A 14,442-nucleotide genomic window follows, 5' to 3' on the forward strand; every position below is an offset into this window, starting at 1 on the left:
AGGGAATAGTGTGTGCAAAGATCCGGGGCCTCCACTGGGGACCCTGATAGGAATATGGCAAAAATAGGCGCAGGGAAAACTGGGCTTTTCTACAAGTCAGCTTGAGGTGATTGTTCCCAGGATGGTCAGCCCATCCAGAGATGTATCATGTCATAAGGAAACCGATTTGGAATGAGTATGCATTACATTCTAAAGACACTGAAAATATTTGGTGCTCTGGGTATAGCTCCAGGGTGTGCCAGAGTTCAGCAACGGAGCATGAACAGCTCTGAATGGCAAGAGGCAGGAGATTGGTTTTCCACTGTCAGAATTGTGATGCTACCTCACATTTATACAAAATCAGTCAGACAAAAGTCATGGACTCCTATTCTGATGAGCATCAAACCTCATGACCTTTCTTGAAGTCAAGAAATAATGGTTCCCCTCTGTATGCAGTGAATATGTTTTATTACCATTGGTTAATAAAGAAGGTGCTTTGGCCAATGGCTTAGCAGAGTAAATACAGGCAGGAAATCTAAACAGAGATATATTTAGAGAGCGTATGCGAGCCAAACAGATGTAAGCAACTCACTGAAGGAACAAGACATGTATAAAATGAGGTAACACCATGGCCACATGGCAATACATAGAATAATAGGAATAGGCTAATTTAAAATGTAAGAGCTAGTTAGAATTACACCTGAGCCATTGGCCAAGCAGTGTTGTAATATAGTTTCTGTGTGATTATTTGGGTCTAGGCAGCTATGAAACCAAAGATCAGTCTCCGCTTTTGGGGCTAACTCTGCATTTGGGGCTAACCTGCATGGCCTTCCACCCTTTTTGGTCCACATGCTTGTATGCCTGGCTCGCTCAGGGTCAGAATGAAATTAGCTGAGAGCAAGGCTCAGCACTCACCACCTGGGCAAGTGGCGGAATCAGGTCTGCTAGGCATGCACAGGCAGGAGAGTATGACAGATTCCACCTGCCATACACAGAGATATTTCCAGGTTGCACAACAAGCTGCATGGCAGATTATCTTTTACTCAGACACAAAAAAGGTTTGTGGGCTGCACAGTGCTTTCCCAAGTTCAGGTATGAAAGCAGCTCCCACCCAGCAGTCACAGAGTTGGTGATAAACGCTGTATATGTATACTATTGTGTTTTCTTTTAATTTTTTGACTGTTAATGCGCTAACTGCAGAGAGATATTTGATTGTGGGGGCTGCTAAGCTAAACCAACATATATATTTTAAAGGTATCTTGGCTTCAAAATTTGAGTCTCAGGATATGTTACTTTGGAAAAGAGGTTCTGCTTTTGTTTCCATATAAGATGAGAACCTGTGAATTACTTCTAAGTAGTGTTGTTTGATGGAACAAGACCCCCTGAAAGGTCTCCATGAACCCTAAAAATATTTCATCCAACAAACAACAGGAAGCAGTTTGGAGAAAACTATGTCCAAATTCCCAAAATAATTGTTTGTAAATGTTTGTTTCCATTTTAAAGAGGTTGGGTATTAATAGTTAATGGTCACAGTCAATCTCTTTTTTAAAAAATGGCTAACAAACTGCTAATATAGGCAAAAGAAACAATCTTTCAAACTTCCTGCTTCATGGAAAAGTCTGCCACATTTATGGGCCTATAAGTTGAAGATGGATGCCCCAATGTTACAAAAGAACTTTGGGTGATTCTCCAAGCAGCAAGATGTCTCTGCCAATTCTAGAATTTTGGAAGTTGCTTACAATGTACTTCCTGTTTACTTAGGTAATATTATATCCTTCTGGGGTCTTTGATGGAGTTGAAGACAGATAGTTATAGTTTTCCTTAGTTGTGATAAAAGATAAATTAGAAACTTTAGACACACAAAGAAACATTGTAACTGTAATTCTTGTGTGATACATGTCTTGTTATATGTAATTTTACTATGTTTAAATTAAAGCCTTCCTCTTTATTTAGACCGAAATAAAAGATGATGTGGGATTCCCCTCTGTATGTTGTGAATACATTTTATTACTATTGGTTAAGAAAGAAACTGCTTTGGCCAATGACTGAGCAGAGTAAAGTCAGGTAGGAAATCCAAACAGAGAGATAGAGAAAGAGTAGGCTGAGTCAAACAGATGCAAGCCAGTCACCGAGGAAACAAAACTTGTAGAAAATGAGGTAACACCATGGCCATGTGGCAATGCATAGACTAATAGAAATGGGTTCATTTAAGGTGTAAGAGCTAGCTAAAATTATTCCTGAGTCATTGGCCAAGCAGTGTTGTAATTAATATAGTTTCTGTGTGATTATTTGGGTTTGGGCAGCTGGGAAACAAACGTGCAGTCTCCATTTACAAAATAAGAATCAAAGAAGACCCTCATGGAGGATTCCACAGCTGTTGTTTTGCATGTGTGTGTGCTGTGTATATGTGTATACACATTTACATGTTTGAAGACAAGTGTTTGTGTGAAACGTGAGCATGTGTATGGGCATGTAGAGGTCAGAGGTTGACATCAGATGTCTTTATTGATCATTTCCACCTTATATATTGAAGCAGGGTCCCTCACTGGAATCCAGAGTTTGCTGACTTGAGTAGTCTAAGGAGCCTGCTTGCTCTGGGGACCTTGTCTCCACCTCCTGAGTCCTGGGATTACAGGTGGGTGGGCAGTATAAAATAACAGTGATCCTGGGCTGTATGAGAAAGTAACTGAGCATGAGCCCATGAGTAATCCAGAATTTCTCCACAGTTTCTGGTGCACTACCTTGGCTATCAGTTCCCTGGTTAGAGGTAGTGCCATCTGGAATAGCAAGTAGGTCTGCTTTAAGGTTCCTCCCTTGATTTCTCCCAACTCTCCTCAATAATGAGCTATAACCTGAAAGTACAGGATTAAACAAAGTCTTTCCTTTTGATCAGGGTTTTTGTTTTTGTTCTGTTTTGTTTTGTTTTTTATCACAACAGCAGAATGGACTAGTGCAGGCTCCATTTCAAGACATTGAACATGTCTGCCTTGCAAGGCAACAGATTCATAGCTTATAGGGGTGAGAATGAAGTAGGAGGAGAAACAAACGGTTCTTTATTAGGGATAGAAGAGTGAACAGAGGTGACTATAAAATAATATGTTCCCCTTGAATGAGGAAGCCAGACAGATTGCCCCCCACCAAAGCTTGACACTCATCAACTGTGGACCAATCAGCCATCTCCCGCCTTTGCCAATTAAACCAGATCACTGTTTCTGTGATCCACATGCGTCCCTCTGCCTCCATGCCTTGTGTTTGGCTGTTTCTTTACGTTTGAAGACCTCCGTTTCTCTTTCACCCTTGGAAAACTCAGGGATGCTGGCACTATGAAGATATAGATCTCTACATCGTGGTCTGGGCTGTGCTGTGAAACCTGTCAGGGTCCCTTTTATTCAGCCTTTAGTTTTATGCCAATGCTTGCTTGGTAGAATTGTTGGGGAAAGAAGCTTACTGTTGCCTGGTAGCTAGCGTCTGGGACGTACCTGGTGCCCAGAACTCTTGGCATCCCACCCTAACCATCCGTCTCAGCCAACACCTCCTTCAGGTGCCTCCCAGCAATGTGAGATCCTCAATCCCCTTGATCCCCACACTTGTCATTTATATTTTCCGCATTTTCCTAAGTGTCTTCCTTCCTTCTCCAGCTTGCACTTTAGAATGTTTCTGTCTCTTTCTCTGCTTCTTCCCTCCCTCCCTCTGCTCTGTCTTCCTCTCCTCCATCCCTCTGTCTCTCTGAACAATTAGTTTATTTTCTTTGCTAAAACAGGTTTTGTTAATCCTGATGTTCCCCCTTTTAAAATAAGATTTTTTTGTATTCTTTGAAATGTCCAACATCTATACCATGTACACATTGTCACATCCATCACGACCTCCCTCCAACTCCCCCAGCTCCCCAGCCAACCTTTTTCCCAACTTCATGTCGTCTTTCGTTGTTATTAACCTCCTGTGTGTCCAATCAGTGCTTCCCATATGTACATGGATGTGAGGCCATCCACGGGGATAAGGGAACACATACCAGCTGCCACATCTCCTCCACTAGGGCTAGGATGGAGGTTTAGCTAGTTAAAGCACCTGTCTACTGGGCTTGAAGCTCTTGACAGCGAAGTCTGACTTGTCCTCAGCAGCCCCTGCAGAAGGTGCCGCAAAGCTGACATAGTGACTGCCGCTGTGTCAAGCTATCTAAGAAGTATTTGTTGAGTTTAATGGAAATGTCTCAGACTACCAGATCCCATTGTCTTTCAGAGAAAAATACCCACCTTGAAGCACATCCATCCCAGGCTGCAGTGCATTATTTATGAAAGGTAACCCTAGATGCTGTGGTGTCCTAGCCTGTCCTTGGGAGGGAAGGGGCCAGGGCAGGAGTCAGGCACATTGGCCTTCCCAAGCCACGGGCTCCTTGTATTGGGGCATCCTAGACTGAATTTTGGTTGTTTGTCTTAGACAGGAAAGGCAGGCTTTCATTAAGTAAGTACGAAGACTCCTCCGCTGGTTTTGCATGTTAACACATGGCCAGTCAGATCACTGTGGAAGGGTGGTAGGGATGAAGATGGGGAGAAAAATGGAGGTGGGGCAGGGACAGACTTTCCTACGCACCCTCCCGATGGAACCCAAGGGATGGCGGAAGTCTGCACTTGAACAGAGGGCAGGGACCGTTCATGTGGGACCATTGTGATTGACGTAAGGACGGAAAGCTTGGAGAAACAGGCTATACATAGCTTTAAGTTCTTGTTTTTAAAATTAAACAGAAGCTAGTGGGATCTGTATTTGAATGATTTTGTGTCTGTCTTTTTATCTGTTCAGTTACTTTTTCTTTTTTCTATTTTTTTTTTTTTTTTTTTGGTTTTTCGAGACAGGGTTTCTCTGTAGCTTTGGAGCCTGTCCTGGAACTAGCTCTTATAGACCAGGCTGACCTCAAACTCATAGAGATCTGCCTGCCTCTGCCTCCTGAGTGCTGGGATTAAAAGCATGCACCACCACTGCCCACCTTTAGTTCATTTACTTAATGGTGTAAGCAGTTAGTGCAAACATGGTCAGCGCTCCCCAGGTTTCCTCGTTTCAATCTTGTCTCCTTTCTCTTTTGGTCTCCTTTCATCTTTTCCTTCCTAAACCTCCCTGGAACATTGATTACTAAATAAACTCCAAAGTAAAAACAAACAAACAAAAAACTCTCTAAAGAACTTTTCCCAGACACACCAACAATCCTGGACAAGAGTCCTGATGGCTTCAGCATACACAGTGAAGAAACAGCCACCCGAGCCAACTCACAAGGACAAAGGTTCATCTCTACTTCAGCTCCGCTTTAACTCAGCCACCAAGCCGGGTCCTTGGCTGTCCCTGGTGCAAATCAGCAAAATGGGGACTTCAGCTTCTATTGAGATCCTTAAACTCCTTTTCCTTTGACCAGTTATTCCAGATGTTGGACCTTTCATGAGAGCTGCATCCATGGTGCTGGTTACGCCTTCATAAACAATCCTGAACTAGGAATCTTATTTTGTTCGTACGGATGTCTACATTAGGGCTTAAAAAGACTGGAAACTAGTGCGGGAGAATTGTCTGTATTCTGACAATCGTGTATTTTAATAAAACGCTGATTGGTCAGGCAGGAAGTATAGGTGGGTCAACCAGACAGGAAGTAGAGGTGGGGCGATGAGAACAGGAGTATTCTGGGAAGCAGGAAGCTCCCTCTGCCACTCCTGCCCAGATCACCAAAGAAGCAACATGTGAGCCGACAGCTGAAAAAGGTACCAAGCCATATGCCTAATGTAGATAAAGATAATGGGGTGATATATGTTATAAGAGCTAATAAGTAGCCAGAGCTAAGGGCCAATCAGTTTATAACCTAATGTAGACTCTGTGTTTGATTTTCTTTGGGACTTGTTGGCTGTGGGGTACCGGGCGGGACAGAAACCCCAAGAAGCCGGCCCTCATGTTACATATGGCACCCAGATGTGGATAACTGCATCCACAGAAAGCCTGAGAAAGTTTGGGAAAGAATAGAGTAAAGCATGTTTTCTTGGTAGCAGCAATTTCTCGGGTCTGCTCTGCTTGCTAGAGGCAAGCAAGCACTCTCATCTAAGAGAGGCTTCTTGACTCAGCTTTAGCTGCAAAACCCTGCAACTCTTTTAAGAGGTCCTGCCACGAAACACTTAAATGGTGTTGATGAAAAGCTGAAGACATGCTTTTCGGTTTTCAGCCATAGCAGGAAGAAAGCTGTGCTGTTTTAAAATGTCTGCTTTCTGGGCTGTCCTGCCAGGGCAAACTCTGACTCTTTCAGGAAGGCGGTCTGACTGAGTGTGGTCTGTGAGCAGAATGCTGCAGCTTGCTTGCTGGCAAGGACCTTGAAACACCACAGAGTTGTGGCAATAAAAATGGCTACAGCTGGTACCTCTGCCATGAGGCTAGAAAGCTAAGGAATGGGCTGGATCTAGCCGTCAAAGCCACAGTTCTCCATATTGTTTAGTAAATTAAAGGGTCATGTAGTCAGAAAAAGAGAGAGATACAGTAAAGAGAGATTCAAAGAGGAAGAAAACCTCTAAATGGTTTACAGTGTGCTAAAAATATATGCAGACTAAAAGTTAAAGTCATTAAAAGTAAAAAAGAAAGAAAGAGAGAAGTAGGGTGTGATGATACACACCTTTAATCCCAATCCCTGGGAGGCAGAGACAGACAGATCTCTGTGAGTTCAAGGTGTGGTAGCAAACACCTTTGAGCCCAGCACTGGGGAGGCAGAGATGATGGATCTCTGTGAGTTCAAGGATAGCCTGGTCTACAGAGTTATTCCAGGACAAAGATATATACAGAGAAAAAGTCAAAAGTTAAAAGTAAAAATAAAAGAAATAGAGGTTGAAATAAAGCTGCATAAAGGTGGAAAATATACAGAGAATCTTGATACTGTATGCTATTATGCTCTCTTTGAATTGTTTGAATGCTGAGAAAGGAGCAACAGCTGCTAAAAGACTTTGGTTTATAAATACTGCTGAACTAACCCAAGATAGGTATTTTGAAAATACCTTGGCTTCAAAACTGAAGTCAAAAGGTATGTTACTTTGGAGAAGAGATTTTGCTTTTGTTTCCACAGAAAATGAGAGGCTGTGGATTCATTCTGAGTTAAGAAAAATCAGGTTCAATAAAGGAAGACCACCTGAGAAATCTCCGACAGGAACAGATGGCCCAGATGACAGAGTTCTTCATCCAGAACTGATTCAAGACTGCTGCCTGAGATGATCAAGACTCACAGGATACTCCAGTCAGGACTTGATTATAACTCTAAATTTTCTTTAGGTCCCTATAAGATTATCAGTGCCCCCAACTAGCAGGAAGTAGCCTGAAATACTACGCCCACATTCCCAACAAATGGACTATGGGTATTTTCCTTTGTTTAAAAAAAAAGAGGGAAATGGTGCGGGAGAATTGTCTATATTCTGACAATCATATATTTTAATAAAACGCTGATTGGCCAGGCAGAAAGTATAGGTGGGTCAATCAGACAGGAAGTAGAGGTGGGGTGATGAGAACAGGAGTATTCTGGGAAGCAGGAAGCTCCCTCTGCCACTCCTGCCCAGATCACCAAAGAAGCAACATGTGAGCCGACAGCTGAAAAAGGTACCAAGCCATATGCCTAATGTAGATAAGGATAATGGGGTAATATATGTTATAAAAGCTAATAAGTAGCCAGAGCTAAGGGCCAATCAGTTTATAACCTAATGTAGACTCTGTGTTTGATTTTCTTTGGGACTTGCCGGTTGTGGGGTACTGGGCGGGACAGAAACCCCAACAAGCTGGCCCTCATGTTACAGGAAACCCTTCCCAAAGGCAAAGAGACAATAAAAAGATAGTGTCGATTCTAATTTGCTCTCTGTCGCTGTGGTAAAGCACTGACCAAAAGCAACTTGAGGCAGAGAGGGTTTGATTGGCTTACAGGTTATTTGTCGGTCATCAAAGGAAGCCAGGGCTGGAGCTCAAGGCAGGAATCCAAAGGCAGGAACTGAAGCAGAGGCCATGGAGAAGCGCAGCTGACTGGCTTGCTCCCAGACTCACAGTCAGTCACTTTTCTCATACATCTGAGGTAAACTTGCCCAGCCCAGAGATGGTAATGCCTGCACACAATGAGCGGGCCCTCCTGTCAATTAGCAGCCAAGAAAATGCCCTCACAGACATGTCCACAGACCAACTTGATAAAGGCAATTCCTCATGTGAGACTTCCTCTTCCCAGGTATGTCTAGTTGTGTCAAGTTAAATCTTCCCATCATGTTGGCCCTTTCAGGAACATGAGATTAGAAAGACCTGCCCCATGCACCAGGCCCTGGGATGTCTGCCTTTACTAATGCATCTCACTGAATCTTTCTGGGCACTGGAGCTTGGAACTAGCACTATGATCTCCACCTATGCCACAAGAGAAGACATGGAGGCTTCCATCTAGAAGGTAGGTCATGTGTCTGAGTTGACGCAACTAAGCAGGACTCTCGGCTGCCTCCCTGCCTGAGGATGGTGAGTTATCACTTGCCTTTCCCTCGTGGACTGCTCGTGACTCTTTGTCAACCCGGACAGGGTTTCCTCTCAATTCTAACTCTCAAAGGAAATTCTCTCTGACCTCATGCCTTACCCTCCGCTAAGCTACTTATTTATACCATTCTAGAAAAAAAAAATGTGTATTCCCCACTTCTCCTTCTTCACCCCCAATCCACTCACTCACTGATCCCACCTCCTGTTCTCAGCACTCCTTAGCCGGAGCTGCATCCACCAGGGGCCGACAGGGCCCCTGTCCACTCCTCGGCTCCATCCTGCGACCCTGGATGGACTGAATGATGTCTGAGTGCTGTGAACTCCTACAATTGCCCTGACCGACTGGGGCTACTGATGGGGCAGGAAGCTGACTCAGTCGACTTGGTCTCCCTTCTTCTTCTCCAGCCCCGCAGGACACCCAGAAGCTCTGGAAAGTGGGGTAGTGTCACTAGCTTTAGTTCAGCTGTCCAAAGTCTGCACGGCAGGCCAGCAGATGTAGGGGAAGTTGCAGTTTGAGTTTCAAAGTGGTTTTCTGGCAGAATCCCTTTTCTCCTGGGGGAGTTCAGGTGTGCGTGTATGCGTGTATACGTGTGTGTGTGTGTGTGTGTGTGTGTGTGTGTGTGTGTGTGTGTAGAGAGAGAACAAAGAGACTAGCTTTGCTGATAATCTGAAGTCCACCATCTATCCCTGTACCCCTGAGAAGGGTAATAGAAACTGCTAGCTGGACTGAGCCAGGGTTGGTCTCTGGATTAATATGGAAGGTGAGGAGTTCCAAGGATCTGACCGATGGAGGAAAAAGAAACTGGGGGGAAGACCCCACTATGAGCTTGGTATCAAGACCAAGGGCAAGACAAGCCTATAGGCAAATTGAATAGAGATCATTCACGTTTGCCTCCGACTCAAATCCCTCAAAACAACACCAGCTCATCAGAACACTTTACACCCCCTGATACCAGGAGCTTCTGAAGACAATGATTAGGTCGTAGGCTTTTCTGTTCCCACCAACATTGCTTTAGGGTGGGCTCTCAGGGAACTTCATCAACATCATTTTCCTTTCCTGGTGAACTAATGCATAGCTCTGAGATCCTTGTTCTGCCCAGGCCCACGAACAACTACCACCGAGATATCTCTCTCTCTCTCTCTATCTCTCTCTCTCTCTCTCTCTCTCTCTCTCTCACACACACACACACACACACACACACACACACACATGTGCGCGCGCGCATGGCTTTTAAATAAGCATTTTGGAGTTTTTTATTTATGTGGAAATGTATGCACCTAAAGAGTATGGAGTCGTCAGGAGCCGCAGTCACAGGCAGTTGTGAGCTCCTGATGCAGGCGCTGGAACTGAACTCAAGACCTACGCAAGAGCAGCAAGCATTGTTAACCACTGAACCATCTCTCCAGTCCCAAGCTGACATTTCAGCACTTCCATCAGCCACTTTCCAGTCTGTTGCCATGGATACCCTGAAGGTAAGCAAGGTACAGCACCAAGTGAAATTGAACATTGAAAACATTTCACGCAACCACAGGAAAGTTGGCTTGTTTGCTGGATAGTTATTAAAGCGCTGAAGTTTCTCGCAGCACAGCTCCTGCCCTGCTGTCAGTAAAATGAATAAATGAAGGGAAGCTGGGCTTGGTCTGGGAATTCAGAGAACAATTCATGGTGGTTTTGCATTTTTTTCCTTTTACAGATCTCAGTACCTGTCAACTTAACTCATATAAATTCATAGGGAGACACTTTCTCTCCATTTTACAAATTTTATGGCAACGCTATCTATTTCCTGTCAAATTAGCTCAATTCTCTTTTTATTACCCTTTTGTTATGTAGATCTATGGATAATTTTAATTCTATTGTCCTTGTCTTTACTAAACTGATACCCTCTACTGAATTAAATTGGGTCATAAAAACTGTGTCACATTATTTTATGTAGCATAAATATAATGTCGGTGTTCAGTGTACTGTCAAGTCTTGGTGGTGATGAATAACCAGCTTGCATTGCCTCTGGAGGATGCTGACCCTCCCTCTCGCTCCTCCATTGTGGCCTGTCCCAGAACATTTCCAAGGGACACCATCGCTGTTTTCCCTAAGAATCACATAGAGAGATCATAGCTATTCTGTTCCATTTTATTTTCTCCCCATTAGGGAATGAAGTAGAGAGAGCAAGAAACGGGAGGAAAATTCCACACAGGTCATCTCTTGGTTCATGACTCCAATTCCCTTATGGGATTTTCTTGAACAAGAAGAAACAAAATGCTTTGAGTTAGGAGAGAATATGGTATCTGTTGGTGCAGGGTCTGCTTCTTCAGTCTGTAACGTCCTATGATGCCAAGACACATGGCCTAATCCACCAAGGGCACCTGCCCTTCCACCTAGCCAGGATCTGGGATGCCTTGAAAGATTAGAATCAAGTCCTGATGAGATGTGCCCCCAGCAGGCAAGGTGGGAATGGTACCAGATAGGAAATTAGCCCTTCTAGAGAAGTACAAGGTCCCAATAGAGACAAAATAAATGATAGATAGGTAGATAGACAGACAGATAGATAGATGGGTGGGTGGGTGGATGGATGATAGATGATAGATAATAAAAAATGAAAAATGAAAAATAAACAGCCAGTGCAGGGCAAGGCTGGAGGGTTCTGGCTAAGAGGAGGCTTCCCAACAGAGATAAGCCAGAGGGAAGGAGAGCAGCAATGGTGACCTCTACTTCCTGAAATTCAGAGGAGTGCATGACATAACCTGGGCTTTCCTTAGCCACCCTACACGGGGAGGCAAGCATGGCTGGGTATTTGGTGTGGATCGAGAAAAACACATGGAGCGCAGGAAAGCCTTAATTGTGGAATGAGTCAGGGAGGGGAAGCCAAGAGAGAACAAGGAGGCCTGCATTCAAATCCCTGTCTCTATTGACTGGGTCAGTGACATCATTTCCCCAACACTTTGTAAAGGGAAGTGATAGTAACTCCACATTCTTAACAATGGGCTGATTCTTTCTCTCCCTGCCTCAATATCAAAATTTCTTACAGATTTTTAGTTCTCAAAAAATACTGAGGAAAACACACATACACATTTGGACCACCTAAGTACAGGAAAAACAGCAGCGTCTTGCCCAACTCAGTCCCCTAGCAGGGAGCGGTCTTTAAGACCCCTAGACTATGCTATTAGTTTCCAAGTCCACCTGGCTCATTAAAGACAACAGAGCTCCGTGGCTGCCTTCTTTTTGACCAGCTACCGTAAGCATCTGTCTTTAGAAGATACAGTTTCCCAGACACTGCACTGTCTGATGAGCGGGAACCGGTTCAGATGGCAATAATGAAGGCAGGCAGCTCCCAGGCAGAGGGTTCCACACAGGCGGAGCTGTCAGTGCCCTGACAAAGTGCAGGGATCTGGCAAGATCCAAGGCACGATTCTGCTCAAAAGAACCCGCAACTGCACTGCCTGGTCTGGGACGGAGGATGAGTGTGTGTGTGTGTGTGTGTGTGTGTGTGTGTGTATGTGTGTGTGTTCATGTGCATCTATGTATTATGCATCACTGTGTCAGCCTATGTGTAAAGGGGTGGGTGTGGATCTGTGTGTGCACTGGTGTGCATTTGTGTGTTGATATGCTTATGTGTGTCTCTGTATCTGTATGTGTATATTTGTATTTGTTTGAGGGTGATGTCTGTATAGTGTGTATCCACATTGTGTGCATATTTTGTGTGTATGTTTGTATATGTGCCTGTCATGTGTATGTATTTCTGCAGGTCTATGTCTTTGTGTGTCCCTCTGTATGTTTCTATCTCTTTACTTTCTGTTTGTGTTTCTGTATGTTTGTGAGGATATCTGTGTGCCTATGTGTCTTTATGTGTAGTGACTGTGTGTGTGTAATAGTCACGGGCAGAGATGTCCCTACATTGTGGATCTGGCCCATGTGACTCTGGGTTTAAATGCTTAGCTCCTTTAGCACCGCTGTCAAGGATGAGCATTAGAAGGAAATGAGAAGAGAAGATGTTTCTAAGAAGCAAAGGAAACTCCCAGGCCCCAGGAAGCTGGCAGGCCTCCTAGCCGCAGCCACCTTGCTTTCCACCAGGGTCTCATCCTGCTCCCTTTGCAGGCACTGTTCTTCTTTTTCATGTAAAACTGGGTTCCAGGCAAATCTTGTGCAGTTTTCCCTCCAGGTGACACTAAAAGAAACCGCTTGCTGACCTTCTTGAACCACAAGCTGCCCCCTCCCGGCCCCATGTTCCTGTCAGAAGGACATTCTTCCTCAGTTGTGTGGTTTGAATGTGAAGTGTGCCTCCCAGGCTCAGGGGTTTAAACCGCGGTTCACAGCTGGCACTCCTTGGAGTGGTTGTGGACCCTTGAGATGGGAGGGAGGCTGGTAGAGGTGGATCCCAGAGGGCAGGCCTTGAAACAGTGCTTCTCAGCCTGTGGGTTGCAACTTTTTTGGGACTTGCATATCAGATATCCTGTTTATCAGATACTTACATTACAATTCATTACTCTAGCAAAATTACAGTTATGAAGAAACAACAAAGTAATTTTATGGTTGGGCTCAGCACAAAAATGAGGAACTGTATTAATGTCGCAGCATGAGGGAAGTGGAGAACCGCTGCCTAAAGTTGTTGTCCAGCCTAAGCTCTCTGACCAGCCATGAAGTAAACCAGCTGCCACCTCACACTCTGGGCCCACCCAGCTGCCATGCCTGCCCCGCCATGATAGTCTGCCCCCCTGAAAGCACCAGTCAAACAAAACCTATCGACTCTTCAGTTGTTTCTGTTGCAGTGATGAGAAAAGCTACAAATACATCAGTTACTGACAAGTTGGTCAGTGACTAGAGTGTATTGCAGGGGAGGAGAAGAAATTCCAGGAATGTAGGGAGGCCACTTGGGAGCCAGGATCATCAAGAGAAGGAAGGTGTCACACAGACCCCTCTTCACATCCACAGTTGTCATTCTCCATCTCTTAGCATTAGCTGGAGGGAGCCAATGTTAGGATTTTTATGCTAGCCTGTCACCTGGGTACCCTGTCCCTTTAAGAGACAAACTCTGCCACTCCCAATCTAGAGGCAAGCTGACCTCTACTGGCTCTCTCTCTCTCTCTCTCTCTCTCTCTCTCTCTCTCTCTCCCTCTCTCTCTGAGCCAGATTTTTTATTTATTCATTTCTTGCACTTGAAGTCCTCTTAGATGACATCCTTGGCCTGGGATTCTCTGCCATAGTCCTTAACCACTACACAGCTGCTGCAACCAGCTACTTTCCGTGGCTTTCCCTCTCAATCAGTTTTACAGAGGCCTCCCCATTCCCCGAGTTTCTTGTTGTCATCAACCTTAATTAGGTTGATTTGGTGCTCAGAACAAAGGGTCTCCACTAACTTGACATACATAGGCTCATCACAGTTGGATGCAAGCACACAGAGATGGGCTTGGCACTTGTCTAAGGCTTTGGCAGCTTCGCGGATGCCACGTGCGAGTGAGAGGCCATCGTGGATGAGGGTGGTCTTCAGCAGCTCTTGAAGAGCAGTGTTGACGTCCATTACACCTACAGCAGCAATACCTCTCTCTCTCTCTCTCTCTCTCTCTCTCTCTCTCTCTCTCTCTCTCTCTCTTTCTCCTGTTCTTCTGAAGAAGCAGTTTTCTGTCTCTCCCCCGCTTTCCTTCTTCTCTGTCCTCTTCCCTCTCTCTCTGTCCCACTATTTCTGTCTTTCTCCCTCTTTACCCCCATACCTTCCCTACCCTTATACCCTCCCAACACCCACTAAATAAACTCTCCATACCCAAGCTCTCTCTGCATGGTGTATCTGTCTGTCCCTTACCCGCCGTGGGATCTGCCAGGGTCACTCGCGCCATATATCGTCGCCCTTGACTTTTTGGCAGCGGGGCGGGCAGACTGAGTTAGTGGGGGGAAGGAAAGGCCTTATTCATAAAGATCAAAAGGCTCGGTGAGCTGGGCTTAGCTGGGCTGTTAGTGGCCCAAGACCCTGTGATGACTGA

General features: G+C 45.0%; 1 pseudogene; it reads right to left on the reverse strand.

Annotated features, from left to right (window-relative positions):
- Positions 1-13,610: 13,610 nt before the first annotated feature.
- Positions 13,611-14,000, reverse strand: LOC148121499 (small ribosomal subunit protein eS12 pseudogene; annotated as a pseudogene).
- Between the last annotated feature and the right edge of the window lie 442 nt (positions 14,001-14,442).

This window comes from Myodes glareolus, chromosome 7, assembly GCF_982192425.1.
Source record: "Myodes glareolus chromosome 7, mMyoGla1.1, whole genome shotgun sequence".
In the NCBI taxonomy this organism is placed as follows: Eukaryota; Metazoa; Chordata; class Mammalia; order Rodentia; family Cricetidae; genus Myodes; species Myodes glareolus.